The 16114-nt window shown below is 43.8% G+C and overlaps 2 long non-coding RNA genes across 2 annotated transcripts; both read left to right on the forward strand.

Annotated features, from left to right (window-relative positions):
• Positions 1-613: 613 nt before the first annotated feature.
• On the forward strand, positions 614-9904 carry LOC135580102 (uncharacterized). The gene is made up of 4 exons (XR_010474269.1): positions 614-797; positions 4088-4246; positions 8008-8238; positions 9770-9904. It is a non-coding gene; the product is annotated as an uncharacterized LOC135580102 (long non-coding RNA).
• A 1441-nt stretch (positions 9905-11345) lies between these two features.
• LOC135580103 (uncharacterized) lies at positions 11346-14682 on the forward strand. The gene is made up of 3 exons (XR_010474270.1): positions 11346-11492; positions 13414-13840; positions 14570-14682. It is a non-coding gene; the product is annotated as an uncharacterized LOC135580103 (long non-coding RNA).
• The last annotated feature ends 1432 nt before the right edge of the window (positions 14683-16114 follow it).

The following is a 16114-nucleotide window of genomic DNA, read 5'->3' on the forward strand; positions in this document are numbered from 1 at the left end:
CTCTCTCATAAAAATAACCCATAATAAAAAAAAAAAGGTGAAATTCCAAGTAATATAGATAAAACAATATTTAGACATAATAAAGTGGATTCAGTAGTGCATCTCTAGTTCCTTACTGTAGGAAAGGATGAGCTTTGCTGTAGCTGCTGTTACTGAGATGCACAAGCTTGTGAACCTCACTTGCCCTACCTGGGCTGAGAGCTGACAATACGCACACCCATCATCTCAAGGCAATCTCCAGTGGAGAGCAAGGATGAACACCTCAGGGCCACCACATCTGCAGCAAGCATGGGCTTATCTGGGAAAGGATCCTGCATGCACTAGTGGTTGGACACAAAATAACCCCATTTCAGGCTTAACAAGAAGCCAGCAATGGATTTGTTTCCTGTTCTGGTTTAACATAGTAGTGCATTGTCCTTTACAGGCTTTCAGTCTCAATAAGTTCAGTATAGAAGTTGACACTCAGCAGTCCTCAAGCTGAAAACTGCTGCATAAGAAATCAGGCTGTTGGGGAAGTATGGCAAGCTCTAGACTTCATCAGTTGACCGTAATAAACAAGGCAAGGAAGCATTTTGTTCAGATTGGTTAGTCATGGTGTCTGTGTTTGTCTCAGCAGATTCTTTTGAGGTGAACGGGGGATCTTAAGCATGTATCCGTTTGAAATATCTCAAATGTTTCTGGTGAAGAAGACATCATGGACCTGAACTTCACATCAAAGACAAGCCCTCAATACAGCTTGCTAGAAAAAGCTCTTCCTTCAGATGACTACAAGAGGATCAATGCTGGGATCGATACAAGTGAGTATATACCTTACAAGAAGCTACAGTTTTTCTAAAAAATAATGGTAGTAGTGCATGGTTGTATAGGACGCTACTTTATAATTACCTAGGTGGTAGGAGAGAGGAACCATTTGGCAAATAAGGCCAGACCAAATGGCATTCACTTGGTTAATCACCAGCTATTAAAATAGCATCAAATCATAGCAACCTATTTGTTTATCATTCAGTGCACAATTTTCTGCACAGTATATTCATAACTGCTGTACCCAGGCTAATTTTAAATGAGCCAACAAAACCATTTTCCAGCACTCTCCTGGGAAATGGATTTGTGGACTGATGGATCTCTCTGCTTCTGGAGCAAAGCTCCTAACAAAATCAGAGCTGATGACATTGCTGTTTAACTTTGAAATAAGTTGATTTGGGCTTTGGACTAATTTTTAAAGCTCTGTGTGGTTCATTCATTCAACTTCCAGTGCCTCTGAGTAGACTGTATCTACCATGTTCTCTCCATGTGTGAATGTTCAGGTACCATTGTAAATAGCTTTGTGATTTCTCTTAGAGACAACCTGCAACAGTTTGCTGGTGGTTCCTCTTGGCACTGTGAATTCAGCAAATGATTAAATTCCTTTTTTTCAACTCAGGAATATAAGAGTAACTTCCATCTTGGTCTTCAGAGTGCTGATTTTCTGTTTCTGAGGACTGATACCTCACTGCTGGAGTAGGAGCCCTTTACAGTTATGGGGAACAGAACAGTAGAGCTTTGGTGTGTGCAGTGATTAAATCTTTTTAGTAGTGAGGCAAAAAATGGATAAAGGTGCGGTATAATAGCAATGAGTACACAAGAAGTTCTTCTGTTGTTTGTTTTGCGGTAGAGCTCAGGAGCCTTTGTGATGGACCTCTGGTCTCAGCAAGAGCTGAGGAACGAGTGGTACCTTTCCAAAATAGCTTTTTCATATAAATAGATGGAGAACTCACAATTTTTCCTTTGGAGCCGTTGATGTCCTCCTTATCCAGCTTCCTCACCTTTAACGTATCTGCAGAGAGATGAGGGCACATTCTGGCTCCGAAGGCAGGCCTAGTCTTGCACAGGTTCCCACTGTGTCCACACTCTTGTGTCAGTGAAACAGGGCTGTGCTTATTTTTAGTGGTGCAGTGGGTTATGATGAAACCTCAGAGCCATCTGAAGGCTAACTGGATTGTTGCTTGGCATTTCATTCTGCACGTCAGTTGATTGGTCATTTATCACCAGTTATGAAGTGAAATTAGATAATCTTATGCCATATGGTATACAGTATTTATAGTTTAGTATGTTTTCCATATATGTGTGCTGAAGCCTGCTTCAGAGATTTGTTATGGTCCTTGTATTTACAGGATTTGGGTCTTGGGTGAAAGAAGAAATTGACAGTTGCTAACATTTAATTTAAACTGATACATTGGAGGCCACATGGGTGATCCCTAATTAAAGTCAATTTACACTTTGTGTCCTTTGCCAGGGACGCTGTCAGCCGTCGCCAAAACCAGACCTCATGTTCACCCAGCTCTGCTACCTCTGGTAGTGATGGGGAGGGAGGTGGCCCCAGGGGACAAGAGGAGAAGCCCATGGGAGGCTGGGGAAGCTCAGCCTCCACCCCAGCTCCCCTCTCAAATGCCACAAGGACACGGTGTCTCCTCCAGACTTAATGCTGAAGCATCTCTCCAAGGATTGTTGTCAGGGTTAGGTTTAACTGCAGATTTCTTGCTTTCCGTCAAAATGTTCCATTCGCCTTGAAATCTTGTTAAATAAGGTGCTACAGGATTAATTATGTGGGACATTAGTCACTGAGTATGTGTCATTGTTTTCTCAAAACAAGTCTGAATGAGTACCACAGAAGGGTCTTAGAGATCTGAATTCAGAGCTGACTCAAATGTGGTAATATAGGAATGTGTTCTCAACCCCAAATATTAGTTGCCTAGTAGAGGTGCCTGCACTGGGGAACTTAGTGATATCTATGGTGTGAATACCCTTCATGCAATTTCTTGACTGCTTGTCATGTGTAATTCAGCTCCAGAAAATGTGGTATCAAAGCTGTGCTGAGCTTTAGAGCGTGTGTTGGTCTGCTTGAGACCCATGTCCCACCCCTCATCTCTGTCTCTGCTGCAGTGCTGTGGGCACACGAAGGTGTGCAGGAGGACACAACAGAAACTGGCTGAAGCTGGACCAACAGTTTTTTAAAAGCAGTAAATAATAATAAACAACAAACCCTGAGAGAGAAGAAGGAATGTTTAATTGCCCTATAAGAACCCAGTGAGCACTTGAACAAAGAGGAGTTAATAAATGTTGCAGTCAGGTTTTTTGGATAGAATTCTTGCAGAATATGATTTCATAATCCACTGTCTCTAGTGAACAACAAGACCTCTGTAAACACTCAATATTCAAATAGAAAATTGTTTCTTGTAGGCTTCCATGGCACAAAATAAAAGCTCTGTAAATCTGGGCCTCCATATGTGGTTCTCAGCTGGTGTAAGTCCCTGAATGAATTACATGTGAACAGAGAAATTAATGCTACACACATGGTGGCTAAACTTGAAAGCAAAAATTGCAACTGAGAATATACTGCAGCGGATTGTGAAATATTTGAAGATAAATGGAAGCTTGAGTCCTTGTTGATATAATGCCTCATTGATGCTTTTCAAGGGATACACAACTATCACAGTGAAATAGTACAATACGGAAATCACATTTGGGAGGGTGTGAGGACTCGCCCTTTAAAACCAAAGACTGAATTTAAGCGGAAAGCAGGCTAAAAAGGTAAATATGTAATATTGAGACTCTGCCATAAGTTCAAAAAAAATAATTGGAGAAAATACTTTTAAAAAAATCCACCTACTTACTGTTGCAGTAAATATATGTCTTATCTAAGTTTTTAAATGTTTGTGCTCTAAAGCTGCTTTCGTTAATCAGTCAACACTGATGATGGATTACCCAAGAGTTTTGGTACTTTTGAAACAGTTGTGATCTTTTTGTTGTTGTTTTTTTTCCCCCTTCTCCTCTCAGCAGAGGAGGGAAGAATGTGCATGTTACAGTGAATTCTAAATGAGGGCTGTGCCTCCCCTGTTTGCAAAAAGCCAAGCAAAGCAGTAAAAATAATAAATAAAACAAATGAAACCCTCTTTAATCCATTCATGAGCTCAAGTGTTTCAAGTAGGTCATAATATTAAGACAAAGAATTGTGAAAGAGGTGGATCAGAGGAAAAGGCTATTGCTGAAACAATGTCTGCCTATTTAATTGAATTACGTATTTGTCAGCACTGTATTTTCCTCTGTCCAGGATTCTTACTGTTGATTCAAGGCTTAAGGCCTAAATGGAGAGGGCAACAACTGCTGTGTATTTTGATCCCAAACAAGCTGTGTCCTTTGAAATGCCAGCGCTTGGCGTTTGGAAGAATGCTGGAGAACTTTGACGCAACAGAGGGCACCAGCAAAAGAGGTAATGAAAATGTTACCCCACGGATTCGACCTTGCAGCAACACACTGAGGGAACTTTAAAGCCTGATGTTACTTCTGTAACAGTTAACTTGTATTTATCACAAGGACAACTGGGATTAGGGTAGTGGACTTAGAAAGGGGCCAGGAGCCAGGAGCTCTTAACTCACTCTTTGAATTGATTTGGCAGGGTTTTAATATATAAAATCTATAGTTTAGTCATGGGTAATTGCAAATGTTCATGGCTTTATGATCAAAATTTAAACTATTTTCTGTGTTGATTTGTTGCACAAAACAGGCAGTTGTTTCCCTTTCTTCGAAGGATGTCTTACACCTCATAGTGCACAGCAGGGCTGGAGGGACTTGCTGGGACTTGGACAAGAGCAGCTCAGGCTGGAGCAGGAGATGAGTAAAACTTACAAGCTTTAGGCCAGAGTATCTGCTCCGTTTATCTAGAGAGAGCTTCCCACTCTGTCATGTCCCTCTGTCCCAGACACTCAGGAGCTACTGCTATATACATAGGAACAAACAGAAAATCAGCTGGTTGGGTTTTTTTTTCCTTCTTCCGTACCCATACCGGTTTTGTTTACAGGATGATTTTTAGGACAAATGGTCCATGATTATAAAGAGTATGGCCCATCCATTATCGAGTTCTTGGAGTCCTCTTTGCCAAAATTTGGGGAGCACGTTCCCACTGGTGTGTCAAATGGGAGCCATAACATAACTGGAGTAAACATGTTGGCATGGTGCCCTGCGTTCAATAGGGATGACACCAGAAAAAGGACGCTTGAAATTGGTCCCTCTGTGCAACTGTCCATATAATAAAACTCTTGAATTATTTTTTTTAATTCAGCTAAATACTCTGTGAATCTTCATGATATTTCCCCAGATTCGCAACCATCTTTCATTTATAGCAAGTGTGTATAGGTACCTAGGTACCTCCTTTTCCATTTCATTGTACTCCAAATGCTCATGAAATTCCTTTTTTTTTTTTTTTTTCAGAAGCTGGAACAGGTTTTCCCTGATTAGTACATGAGTGACAAAGATTAATTCTACTTCTGTTTACACTGATGTCAGTGCCATAAAATAAGTTGACTTTGGTGTAGTGGGATATTGCTCTAAGTATTCTGAATGCTGAGTGCAGAATCTGGGTATTTTAGACTAAATTGCACTTCAGTTGTGCATGAAGGATCATGAAAAATGTGAGCGGGGCGCCATGTTCCTCAAAACATGCCATACCATGAATTGGGCCAAATAAGGCCCATTTTTATCTGCCAAAATTGGTGAGTATGGGATTCAATAGAAGCAGTGTGCGTTGGGTTCCTTTTTTAAGCTTTCATTTGGGGACTGGACGTTTTACTTGAATGAATGCCGTAATGAAATACAAGTTAACAGGCTCAACAGAGCAGTGATGGAGAGACATTCTGTTTCACGTCCATGCGCTGGTCTAACTACCTTAACTGATAGATCTTAAAAAGCTCCAGTGTTCCAAAGTACACTTGTCCTTGCTAACAAGCCCACCCATCTCTCTGCCACTCGTATCAACTTTCTCCAGTGGATTTTTCTGTTGCTAAAAGAATTGTCTTCATTTTGCCTGAAGTTCAAGGTGAGATGTTTCTTCCAGCTGGTGGCTGTTCTCCTAAGCTGTGTCGAGGCACAGCTTTCCCTCCTGCTGAACATGCAATTTTAGCAGCGTTAATAGTAGTAAATTTTTTAATAAGTGCTGTAATAGATTCCATAAATAGGAATGTTGTGACCCAAGGAAAGGATTTGGTGGAAGGGTCTGCCTCTACTGTTTATGTCAACCCAGATCCACAAAAGCCATACAGCAGAACTCCTCCGGTGTTTTATCCAGACCATGTACAGAGTGGATTAATTTTGTAATTCCAGTTCCATGGAGAGTGAGACCACAAATTCAGCTCACAGGGCTGCTTCGGTCCATCTAAAAAGTCTTTATGGTCCTGGTACCTCTGCACTTGAGTCTTTGTTTGATCTTCCAACAAGTTGTAGGAAGAGAAGTGCCACCACCTCGGTTCACAGAGAAAGAGGTGGGAGGCAAAGAGGTGAAAGACTTTTGTGAGCAGGCTCCAGGATGATATGTTGAAATCCAGATTTCAGAGCACTGGGCTGATCGCTAGATTATCCTTCTGCAATAGAGCAAATGGGCTCCATGGCGACAGAGGAGAATTTGAAGAAGTTTTTGTGAAGTCAGACTGAAAATCTTTTGCCACTAAAGATTTTGTTTGACATCTTGCCTAATTATTTGATGAAGCTTTTAGCTTAAATATTATTTTAAGTAACACCTGAAATACTTTATTTTAAACACTTTTAAAAAAAAAAAAATTACTACTGTTTCACACTACTATTTTTCAGGTTTTGGAGGATTTGTATTTATTTTGATTGAAGCACCTTTGATTTTGGTGTGGGTGATTTTTTTGGTGTATCATGCAGTTCAGATGCATTTTAAACAGTTTCTGCTCATGTCCGTGCTTTGGTTCTGATGTGTGCAAAGAGCACGGATGCTCTGAACCCACCACACGTTAAAAGGATGAATATTAACTTTTTTTTTTTCAAAATGACTCTTTAATTGAAAAAAATAAATATTTAATGAGCTATTTCTATCCAGAAGGGAGGGATTAAAAAAAAACCCCTATGTCTTATTCCCACGCAAAACTCAGGCTGGAGTCTGGTATGTAGTCAGTGATGAGCTGGCAGCAGTTGGTGTTACTGCAGCCCGCACGCAGGACACCCTGGAGTGCTGGTCTGTACCCCAGCTCTGCTTCCAGCCCTCTGTAGTTTTCCTGCACCCCTTAACACAGATCCTGTGTCCAGTATTTCAATGGGAAAACACCTTTGACTGTGGTTCTTTATACCACTTACTAGTGCCTCATGTATTTGGGTAGAAATTGGTTGTACTCACATAAAACCTACACTCAAAACAAATGACGTTTCTACTTGAGCAAGGCCCTCTTGATAATGAAGGGCAGCAACGCTGTTCAGATCCTCGGTTTGTGTTTCTCTCTCTGTTCAGGAGACTAAACTAATTTATTTATGAAATCAAAGCAAGCCACCAAATTAGCCATATAACTAGCTAGCTGCGTTGTTTAGATTCACTTGTTTGCTGTCTCGTGACATCCAAGTGAACAAGCTATATGTCAATGAAAGCGTTGGCGCTCTATCGTATATTATAGACTGGTTTGAAGTGCAAAAAAAGAGATCTTGCAATGGGGCTACGAGCAGTAATGTGTGGGGTTTTTTCCAGTGAGCATATGCTGCAAGTGGGAAAGGACTGTATAATGTAAACGGAGGTTTCATTAGTGATGATATGTGGCAGTCCCCGGGTGAAAGAGGAGAAAGCAAATCCGGGAGCACCTGTAGACTTTGCAGGCTTGTGCCTGTGAAGAAGAGGCATGCGTGGGGATGTACTGAGGGTAAGGATGGGATGTGCTTTTCCCCCTTAGCCTCCCCTCAGGCCTCCCTGTAAACACAGTGTGTTTGCCAGGCTCAGGCAGTTGAGCACGAAGAGCCCTTCTCTATGCATCTGGCCTCCAGAAACTAGTTCTCATAAACAATAGGCAAACACTCGCTTCCACTGCAAGTTTTAATATTTCTGTCAGAAAGACAGAGGGTTTGCTGGGAAATACTTTTGGCCAAATATCTCTCACATGCCCATCATTCTGGTTTTAAAAGTTCTTGTTTAAGTTTTCTAGAAATCTTGATGATTGGCTTCACTGTGTTTCTTCTCCCCTGACTGTTTCCTTGCAGCAGGTAGAAGAAGGTGGGTGCCCTACATGTTGCAGGACTGACCATGCCGAATGCTGAAGACCTTGCTGTCCCCATAGGTATGCTGAGCATCTCCATCATTACCCTCCCTTCAGCTCGTGGGCTGATATTAAATGGACCTAGTGGCAGAGATGCTGGTGGCAGGAGCTGCTGAGCTCAGCAGTGCTTCAGCAGGACACGCAGAATTCACAGATTTTCCCCGACTGAACTCAAGTAAGGTCTGAGTAATGGCACTTTGCCTTTCCTCTGCTGCCTTTTATTGTTTAGCCGCTTTTTGCTGTGTCAGGGCTGTGGGGATGAAGTTCAGTGGTGTAGGAGGGCAGTGGGCTCCCTGGTGCAGGGTGCTGGCACCCCATAACCAGCTTTGGGCTCGTTCCAGCCTGGCTGGGCTGCGCACAGGAGGTTGGGTCGGTGCTGTGGGGAGCGGGCGGGGGACGCGTGGGCTGCGGTGGCCTCTGCCGGGAGCTGCCGCTCACTGCAGCTGCCCCGGGCCCGGCTCTGCCGAACGGGATTTACCTCCAGGAGGGAAAAGGTGAGGCCAGGGCAGCGCCTTGAACCGTTGGCTTGTGAACAGATCTCTGAGCAAAACCTCCCTTTCCCAGATGCCTTTGCTTTTTGCTTAATTTCACCCCATGCAGACCTCGCAGGAGCTGGGGAAGAGGAGGCTGAGAGGGGATCTTGTCAATGCATAGAAGTATCTTAAGGGTGGGTGTCAAGAGGGTGGGACCAGACTCTTTTCAGTGATGCCCAATGACAGGAAAATGGGCAGCGGGTACAGACTGTAACATGGTATGTTTATCTGAACATAAGGAGAAACTTTTTCACTTTGTTGGTGCCAGAGCACTGGAGCAGGCTGCCCAGAGAGGTTGTGGATTCTCCTTCTCTGGAGATATTTAAAACCCACCTGGGTATGGTCCTGTGCAATGTGCTCTAGGGGAACCTGTTTTAGCAGGTGGGTCAGACTAGATGATCCACAGAGGTCCCTTCAGCCCCAGCCATTCTGTGATTCTGTGAGCTGCTCGCCGGGGAGCCCTGCGCTGTCGCTGCCCTCACACCCCAGCCCAGCTGACGCAGGCAGCCACCCAAAGGCATCTGCCAGCGCAACTGCCTGCAGATTCCACTGAGGAACCAGATGCAGCAGGGAAGGGGAAAAGAAAAAAAAAATCCCTTCCACAGCTTGGCATCTGTGTGGCACACGTGCCAAGCGGTGCGGGAGTAGGGGGAGAGGAAGCGACTGCGGGCTGGGGGCTATTTGGCACCCCCACAGCCAACAAATGTTTTGGGTTTGAGTGTAGAAACAAGCCATGTGCGATAATGTAAAGTATATGTTTTTTGAAATTTGAAAAACCCATGTGGAAATTAAAAAATGCACCAACCGGTTGATTCTGCTGGCTGAGTTCAGCTGAGTTGAAATCCTCCTTGTAAAGGGGGGCCTTTCTGTCTACAGGCTCTGAGGGGTGCAGTTGCGAGGAGGACCCTCCACCCCTTACCTATTTCAGGAGGTGTTGGAGGTGTCCTGGGACTGTTCAGCACTGACAGTGGGCTCGTACGGTAACAACCCACTTGACTGTTTAAAGTTCAAGGCTGTACAAGCTGCTTGCAGCAAGGTGTAAAGCAGGTGTGAGAAGCCTCTGCAAAGTTTGCTGTCAATTATTGCGGTTTCCTCTTCCCAACGAAGACTTAAAAGCTGAATGGATCTTTTCAGTTATGTAAATGCACATTTCTATAAATACGTATTTTGCAGGAGACACTTGGACAAAATGCCTGTGGGGGCTGGTGTGTCTCAAATTTGAGTGGAAAATGTTTGCACCAAGACCAGGAAAACTAATCCTTTGCTCTTGGTTTCTGAAGAGCCAGAGGTTTGTTCAGCTTTTGAACGGTGAGCTGAAACTCCTTTGCAGGCATGGCTGGATGTGAACTTTTTCTCTTCACTGCAAAGGCTGCGCAGTGGGGAATAGCAACACAATCAGTGAGACTGGGAGGACTGGGCTTAAGTTTCTCTCCCAAACTGTTGGGTGTCTGGTGGCTTCAGTAGATGGCGATGCCTGCTGCTGGCGGCATACTTTTCGGAAGGGAAATCTAAGGGAAACTGTGGGGCATGCTGCTTTTACATGGCATCTTAAAAATCTTTGGAGAACAAGGGAGTGATAAAGGTTTTGTTTCTTTATCTCATTAGTTGCCCATGGTGACTTTGAGTGGATTAAGGTAATTATTTCTACAAATGTTTTTTTTTAATGCAGTCTTTGCAATTAAAAAACATTTTTTTTTTTTCCCCCAAGTGTATTCAGGTACCTAACTTTTAGCAAACTTTGGATGTATTTGCCTGCATGTACTCAAACTGATTACTGTCCTAGCACCACTTACGCCTGTTCTGAGCTTGATCCATTATTTCCTTATTACCTTGCCACAAAATGGGCTGACGAGCTGTGTAAGGATAGGAAGCTACACCAGGTCTCCAAGAGCATTGTTTCAAATCTTCCTGCGGTCACTGACTTTCTAGGTTACTTGTTAAACTTGGCTTGTGCCTGCCTGTGTTTTCCTACCGCATCAGGGGTTTGGCAAGCTGGGACCACCAACTGGGTGCCTTGGTGACATGGGCTGTGTTTGTGCCCAGGGAGCACAACATGTAGGGAGAGCTCTGGCCCTGCAAAACAGACATGGTGAAGAACACATCGTGAATGCCTCTCTCATAAGCGCCCCCAAAATGTATTGGAGAATTTGGTGGTATCTCACTGGTGGTGGATGCCTCTGACAGGGATGGGTTCAAGGCGCGCAGAGCTTGGCTCGCTTTCTGCTTCATAAGTTAACCGGAGAATGACTTCCAGAGCCCCGCTGTGCTGCTTCTGCTCTTTCCTTTGCAGGAATAGCAGTAAGAATAAAGGATCCACTGAGGGTTGCTAAACACAGACTTAACCCCTTGGGAGGGGTCTGAGCTACAAGTCACAGCAAGGTGGGAAACCACAGAAGAGAAAAATGAAAATCCTTTCCCTAGGAAAGTGTGGCTGTGGGAGGGTGTGGTGGTGAGGGGACATTAGCAGCACCCAGTTTGGGTGCTGGCACTGGGCTGTGACTTGTATGGATTTGCACAGGAACTCATGGGGCAGGTCTGGGTGTGGGTGTCACAGCGGCAACCAGGATTTCTTTCTGTGGAAGCAGGATAGGCTTTCTGGGCCACCAGATCTGAAGGGTTTTAAGATCATAACCATTGTCTTAAATTTCAGAGAGTTGAGGTACTCTTTTTTTTGGAAATAATCAAATCACTATGTTCTAAGTTTTCAAAGAATACAGGGCTTTCATTTTAATTTCCCCTTTTTTCTTGTAGGACTGATGCTGCTGTACATGCATGATGACACAGAAAGCCTAGAGGATAGTTTTACTGTGCAGCTGACAGATGGCAAGCGCACAGTCCAAGGGACACTTTACATCTACATCATGCCAGTCAACAATGAAATCCCTCATCTTTCCAGGTTAGCTATCTAAGTGACATTCAGTGCTTAAAGACTTAGAAAGAAAAATAAAGAAATGCATCTATGCACCAGCATCTCCAAACCTGCCCATAGTACAAAGATCTTGCTTTCATTGCATGTGTTATCCCTGAAAGCTGGTTAATCACAGAGCTGTACATGCTGCTGCCTGGTGCAGGCCCATGACAAGCTGCACAGCACTGTCCAGCAGAAACCATTCATGCAGAAAGAGCTGGTTTGTGGTCCCCAGGCGGAGGCTTGTTTGTATTTAAGTTAGTGGCAAAATTCTGGTTTTCTTCAACTAGGCCAGAGTTTCACCTTTTTCACACTCTACTATTCTCTCCCATTTCCTTTATTCCCTTCTGTATGTTTTCTCCATTCCCTTTAATCTATTTTTAACAGTGAATCTTCTTGGGAAGAACATGGTGTGGGTTTTTTTAATATCTAAGGTCCAAAGCCAGTTGAAGGCGGTGTTAATTTTCACGTTCCTTTCAAGAGAACCAGAGCACAACTTCTGGGAATAAGGCTTCAAACAAAGAAGGGGGAGCTACATGGAGAGTAATATTAATTAATTGTCTCTGTGAGTGGTAAAGTCCTTTTGACATCCTTTCATCATAAAATAGTCTGTCATAAGGTTTTTGAATGGCATGGCAAGTCTAAACCCTGTCATGAGTATGTGGATATGAGCTTTTGTTTATTGGTTTGAGGAACATAGGAAGCAACGTGGTCTGGTGGCGTGTTGTGAGACTGGGATGTAGGAGATGTGTTTTCACTCACTTCATGACCATAACACGTGTTTTGGCTTAATTAGGGTTTCTACTCTTAAGAATTCACAAGTTGAAAGAAAAATAAATCCTGTGGAGTTGCTGAATCCCTCTAGAAATGCCAGATCCAGTCTAAAAAAGGAAGAGTAAAATATTGATTTTCCTTCTTGCCTTTTGTAGACCCTTTAAAAGATCTCTGAGGGGCACAGGGGAAAAACCATCAGTAAGGCTAATACGTCAGTGCCCTCTCTGCGTGGTGATGGTAATAGCAATTTCTTGACTCACTAAAATAGTTTGCAGAGCTAAAAATAATTTCTGTTCTCCTCCCACTGGAACTATTAGGACTTGAAAATTAAAACTTTTGTCTCAGAGAGAAGGAAATCAAAACCAAACTTATATACAGATCTGGCTTTTCCCACTAGCAGGATTTGTAATCCTCATTTTCAGGGCACGAGAAACCTGTTTTATCACAAAATACCTGGTGAACTTTTAGTTGTGAGGATAAGTACAAGCTTTCTTTTTGAGGCATAAGTCAGTGCACATATGAAATCCCCCATTTCTGTGCCTGGCTGCCTGAGGCCCCTTTGTTGGGGTCCTTTTTGCAGGGGAAAGCAGAAAAATCCAGTGTGGTTGCCTCTCTCCAGAGGGGAGCAGCAGCCCGTGGTGTGTGCAGAGGCATCAACTCCTGCAATGGATTTGGCTCCATTCCCAGAGCATCACGTGTGTATTTTGAAAAATTTCATAGAAGTAGTAAACAAGGAGAAATTATAAAATGGACACATGTCCCTGCTTCCTACCAGCATTTCCTTAGGGGCTGGTGGGTCTGTAGGTGTTGAGCCCCTTTGCTGAAATGCTTGCAGCCTCCCCTGTGCTCTCCAGCTAGGTCCTCTCCTTGCAAGAGCTGAGTCTGCTACTGTGTCTTCTTCATCCTACTCTTCTCTGCCTGTTCCCTTGGTCTGCTTTTCTTATGCTTTCTTTCCTTCCCCTGTTTCTTGTAATTTCCCTCTCATCGTCTACCCCAGGACTGTTTCTTGCTGCTATTTCTGTTCTCATGTATGTGAAATGGCTTTGCTGGATCAGCGTGTTTGCTCCTTCCTAGTGTGAGCAACCCCACGGAGATGCCCCTTATTTAATCTTTTAATTTCCATGTTATTTTCTAGTCCGTCGGAGGTGAGCTTCACATCTCAAATCTCGTTTATGCGTTCCCAGTCCACGAAGCAAATTTGAGCCCTTTAGTAAGGGAAGGAAGTGTGCCAGTATTACCATTTTCCACCAAGCCATGGAGCTGGGAGTGTGCTCTTCTTCTGCACAGAGTCATGAATCTGACTCACAGTTTCATCAAAACCCATGAAGCTGAAGGACAATTTAAGAAAAAAATCATATGCACGTATGTGGCAAAGCTTTCTGTCCCAGTCCTGTGGGAGCAGATTTGTTGAAATGTTTTTAAAAAATTCTGTCTGCTTGATGCTAAGAAGAGCCTGTTCATGCTTAATAAATTGGAGAAATTGCTCAAAAATACTTCATCCATATGAAAGCGCGAGCCCTGTACTGCTGCCAAGAGAAGTGAGACCTGTGGTGTCATGCCGAGTAAGTGATGGTCACATGAATTAGAAAAGCTTAGGTACAGATCCCTCGCTACCACAGTTTTCCCCAAGATGTGAAAATATAACATGGAAAATACTAAGCAGCATTCAGTCTTTCCAGCCAGATCTGCCTCTTTTGGACACGATCATGGGCCGCGTACCAAGTGGTGTGAGAGAGACCAAAATAATGTCTTTAAACACTCTGAGCTCCCGCTTCTACCACTTTAAAATAAACTAGGAGCCTCGGGAGAAGCTGCTGCCCACTGCCGTGTGCTGGGTGCTGTACCAACACCTCAGTCCCATTCCTGCTGCAGGTCGTGCAGAAAAGCCAGTAGTCTTTCTTGCAGCACTTGCATATATTTTAATTATCCTCACCCGTTATTGCTGCTATTCTTAGCTAAGTTTTGAGTTTTGCCCAGCCTCTCTCCTTGTTGCCTTTCCAACACCAGCCTGGAGAAGCCTCTGTGTTCTCAGGCACTTCAGCTTCCATCCTGAGGAGCAGGGGTGATGTTTGAGGCATTACGCTCTAAGTTTGGAGAAGAGAGGGTGTGAAGTGAGTAACCTCTTTGCAATGTTGAGATGCACTGAGGTTGGGGAAGTCTGGCTAGAATCGTTACATTCCTCTCACTAAATAGGTAGCAACTGCCTCTGATTTGTTTTTTTTCGCCAGTGTCTCCATGTTTCTTTTTTTTCCCTTTTTTTTTTTTTTTTCCCTTTCTCACCATGAACATAGTTTTGGAAGTTGAAGCAGCTGAGAAAAGCCATTTCCAGTGCTGGGTCAGAAGCAGAGACCACAGATGCTGCAGAGGATGAGCTCAGTCCAACTCTCCCCATATGCCCAGGTTTGTAGCTGAAGGTAGTGGTGGCTTTAGGGCTTTTATTTCTCTGTTTTCCTGGGGCTGAATGAAATCCCCAGGTTGATAGGGTAAGCAGCAACACCAAACATAGGTTTTTATTTGAAACTTTCTTGCATGTTTAGGTGGCTCTGGTAGGTCCCCTGCGGGATTTCTTTCTCAAGTTCTCGCCATGGCTTCAGAGGTGCCCAGAGCCTCTGTCCCTATCCCACCTGAGGCTAACACAACACAGCTACGTAATACTAGAGCGAGCCAGAAGTCCTCTTCCGGCATCACCCTGCAGCATCCCAGCCCTGCCAGGGAATAACTCAGAGGAAAAGCTTTGCCTTGAGCTCGGACCCTAGAAACTGCTTCTTGCTATATGTCTCCTGTCTCTGTAATGACACATTTTAGCTGACTTTTATATTGGTTTGCTAAGCCACTGTGCTGTCTTCTTCCTTTTATAATTAAGCAACTCGAGAAATCCTTTGAGGTCAATAAATTCTGAGGAGGCTTACATAAAACAGAATATAAAGTGGAGAGCCCTGCCATCAGAAGCCAGTAAAAGTCAACATCTTTGCGCAACACCTCTGCAAATGGCATTATGTCATTGCCTAATATTAGCAAGAAACAGTCAGATTATGTTTTTTGTTCAGAGCTATAAAAAGTAATGAGTCTCACATAATCTACTGAAGTGAAAGGGGGAGCAGAGGGGAGCACGAGAGGGGAGGAAGGCGACTGTAAAAGTGAACTTCCATTTTTTTGGACATCCTGAGTGCATTAGGAAATCTAGCTCATAATGCCCAAATAGACCTAAATGTGCTCTGTCCCATAGATTTAATTTATGTTGCTTTGCTTTGTTTGTTGAGAACATATCCACAAAACCTTTCAGGAGTCAGTTGGTTGTGTTTCAGTAAATACAACATAATGGTCAGAAACTGGAAAATATTATGGGGTGGGTGAGGATGCCGTTATTCATCCTGGGTCATGCTACAGTGCTGCAAGTGTCTTGGATGCTGCTGAACCCAGCTCGGTGAAGCCCAAGGTGTTATTCTCAATCTTCAGAAACAAGGTGACATATTTCCAGTGCTAAATATTTACTTTCTCCACCATAGGAAGGTAAGTGCCCAACCAGCAGATCTGTGGAGTCATTCATTTCAGAAGAGGAAGGAAGGGATCTTCTAAGGGAGGCTTTGTGCAACTGACCTGAATACATAGGTTCTGTGGGAGCTGTGAGGGCTGAGGACGCAGCTACTGTATCCCCGCTGTGAGCAAACACCTTTGTGAGCAAGAGTCTATAATAAGGACTGGGCTTTACATTGACAGCCAAGCACGGTAGGTGGTGGCCAGTTGGCTTTTCGTCCTACTTGGTTCTAGGGAAGGTGGAAGCGCATGGAAACAGGGTGAGAAGAGACCCCTGCAGACTGCACTCAGTAAATACCAGG

Source organism: Columba livia, chromosome 8, assembly GCF_036013475.1.
Source record: "Columba livia isolate bColLiv1 breed racing homer chromosome 8, bColLiv1.pat.W.v2, whole genome shotgun sequence".
NCBI lineage: Eukaryota > Metazoa > Chordata > Aves > Columbiformes > Columbidae > Columba > Columba livia.